General features: G+C 51.7%; 1 long non-coding RNA gene across 1 annotated transcript; it reads left to right on the forward strand.

Moving 5' to 3' along the window:
• The first annotated feature begins 1,294 nt into the window (after positions 1–1,294).
• On the forward strand, positions 1,295–2,546 carry LOC135179039 (uncharacterized). The gene is made up of 3 exons (XR_010303879.1): positions 1,295–1,398; positions 1,567–1,682; positions 2,174–2,546. It is a non-coding gene; the product is annotated as an uncharacterized LOC135179039 (long non-coding RNA).
• Positions 2,547–3,109: the final 563 nt, after the last annotated feature.

The raw sequence follows: 3,109 nt of genomic DNA on the forward strand, positions 1-3,109 counted from the left end.
TTCACAATGTTTTGCACCATTAACTTGAAATCATTATGTTATTCATCACATACATTGTCCAGAGCATTATAATAAGTATTATGAAGGAAGTAAAGGCATAAAGGCATTTGCTGCATGCTTTCTGTTGAGGTGCAAAAGTTTTGTGTTGTTCTAAGCTTGCCCCTGTGCTGCAGAAAAGCCTTCAGCTCTTCTTGAGCTTCTCAATCACATAATTTGTTCGTGGAGGAGATGTCACAATGCTTGTGCCCATCTCTTAAACTGGACTCCTACTCCCTGCTGGGCATCAATGTGTCAGGATCACAAAATCTACTATAAATATCTAGGAAATGTATCTGGTAAAGACTCTGCTGTAAATGCATAAAGGAAAAAAAGAGGGAGAGGAAGAAAACTTCAGTGTCTTTCAGTTTCTTTTCCCTTCCCTTTTCACAGTTGCACACATTTGAAGGCTCAAACTGCCACTGATCGTACCCCAACTGCCACTGCAAGCTCAGACTCGATGCTCTTGGGAACCTTGGGGCTCTAATTGTGCACTGAACTGAATTGTTTCAACAGGGATGTTTAGATCTTGCTCTTGGGATGCACCATTTAAGGCTGTTTAAAGAGACCAAACCTTTATAGTTTCAAAATGACTTTTCTATGAGATGATCTGAATCTTCTTTAAGAAAAGCAAAACTGGGGAGGTTAAGGACTTACCGGGTCCTGTCATTGTGAAATTGGTGCCGGTTTGACGTCTTACCGACATCATCTGGAGCAAAATGCCAGAGGGAGCCGGGTTTGAAAACAGTGATTGGGCTAAACTAGTGCAGGCAGGGACACATCTCTGCGAGCCAGGTGCTGAGAGTGACCCAGGCCGGGAGGCATCCACTGGTTTCTAAGAGCTGCCAACGAAGGAATTTTGCATGACAAAGGAACTCAGTGAACCCCAAAGTGATAGCTCTTAAATAAAAGGATCTGAGGACCAGAGTAGCTGTGCTGGGAAGTGCAATTCTATCTAGTCAGCCTGTGCTCTTTTAACTGGGAGGGTATCTTGCCAGCCACTTTGCACTGCCCCTTCAGCAGATGAGTCCCAGGATGTGCTCCAGCAGCACTGTTTGTTCCAGTCCGTAGCTCCAGTGCGCTGTGTGCCCTGGGCACGGTGCAATGGGCTTTGCTCAGAGCGTTGCCAGCAGCTGTTGGGCTGGCAGCTGATGCATCGCCCCTGAATGGCTTTGCCATTGCAAGCCCTCAGCCGCCAGCAGGTGATGCCGTTTGCTGCCAGCTGGCTGCCGGAGCCTCCTCCCCCCCCAGGTGTGGCCACTTTGCCCTCGCTGCCCCCTGCCCTTTTTCTTGCGGGCAGGCAGGGGCAGCGCCAAGCTCGGCCCATTGCGGGCCCAAGGGATCCTCCGCCCGGCCGCGCTGGTGAGTGCCCGTGGGGTGCACCGGGGTGCGGTGGAGGGTTTCAAAGGCCGGGGGGCCTGGCTGGCCCCCCGGCTAGCTAGGGTTAGGGCCTGGCAACCTCACACCGCCGTGCACGGGTGCTGGGGGTGTGCACTTGCTGGAGCTGAGCTCCTCTCTGCCCTGCTTTAGCTGCTGCAGGCTTTGCCCTAGGGGCTGCAGGGGAGGCGAGAATGGAGCTGCGAGAGCAGAGCTGCTTCGGCCGAGGGCAGAGTGGGGCGAGGTGGAGCAGCGGCCGCTGGGGGCAGGTAAGGAGGAAGGGGGAGCAGAGGCTGCTCGGGGGCAGCAAGGAGTGGGGAGGGACAGCTTGGGGCAGGTAAGGAGGAAGGGGGAGCAGAGGCTGCTCGGGGGCAGCAAGGAGTGGGGAGGGACAGCTTGGGGCAGGTAAGGAGTAAGGGGGAGAAGAGGCTGCTGTGGGAAGCAATAAGTCAGAGGGAATTGGGGCCACTTGTAGGAGAGGGGGAGCAGGAGCTGCTTGGGGCAGGCAAGGAGGGGAGCTGGGGCTGCCTGTGGGATATGAGGGGTGGAGTGCAGGGGCTGCTTGACCGTGGTGAGGAGAGGAGTGAGGTGGGGAGCTGAGGCTGCCTGGGGGAGGCATGAAGTGGTAGTGGGGCAGCAGGAGCTGGTTTGGGTGTGCAAGGGCTGGTGGTGGAGGAGCACAGGGGCTACTTAGGCCAGGCAAAGACTGGATATCATCTGCCTGGACTGCTAAAAAGCCTTTGACACAGGTTTCCCACAGGATTCTTATGGACAAACTGGCTGCTGCTGGCTTGGATGACTCTATGGACAGAGCAAACAGTTCAGATGCAGAAAGCAGAGAACCATTAGACTTTCTGTTCCCCACACCTGTGCTGTTTCATTGGTGAGTCACAGCAAGCATCATTCTGCCAGCACTAAGCTGCCCCTATGAAGACAGGCACCGTGGTCTCTGCACCTCCTTTTGCAGAGGAACCCACTTGGAGGCCAGTGAAACCTAACAGGTGAAATGGGAGCAGAGGAACTGGAAAGAAAATGAAAGCCACACCATGGTGGAATAATACTCAACTGCAGTGTCTTGCCATAAAGAGCAGGACATGGCAACGTGGCAACTTTGAATAAACTCCTAAAGCTGATCAGTCAATGTAAGGAAACAGTTTGTGATGGTCTGGGAGTTGCTTGCTTCCCCCCCCCAAAGTGAAATTGTCCAGCCTAGACCCTCTTGGCTGGAAGTTAAGGGATGAAGCTGTACTTGCAGCTTAGCACAATTTACAAGCATATATATGTATACACAAATGTTAACAGTTATATGCCAATCGAAAGTAATACAGAAACACACAATCTCTCCCAAAGCAATCAGATTGATAGGAGGTTCTGGACCCAAATTTCCTCCCTTCTCTTTCCTTCCCTTTCAGAAAGAACCATATCAATACCATATGTTTCACATGATAAATCTGGGCAGACCTGAGGTGAGATGCCAAAAAGATAACAGGGTGGCGTGGGGAAATAAAGGGTTAGGTTGCATTAGAGTTAAGGCAAAGGCAACCACGCACACAGATGGCCAGAGAGAAGGAGCAGAACTGAGAAGGGTGTGAGGAGTGAGAGTCTTAACTGTGTTTTGCTAGCTGCATTTTTCAGCAGAAGAATCAGTGATATGTGTTATTGTGGGTTTTATTTTCCTTCTTGCAACTAAGAATTT

This window comes from Pogoniulus pusillus, chromosome 10 (genome assembly GCF_015220805.1).
Source record: "Pogoniulus pusillus isolate bPogPus1 chromosome 10, bPogPus1.pri, whole genome shotgun sequence".
Classification (NCBI taxonomy): Eukaryota; Metazoa; Chordata; class Aves; order Piciformes; family Lybiidae; genus Pogoniulus; species Pogoniulus pusillus.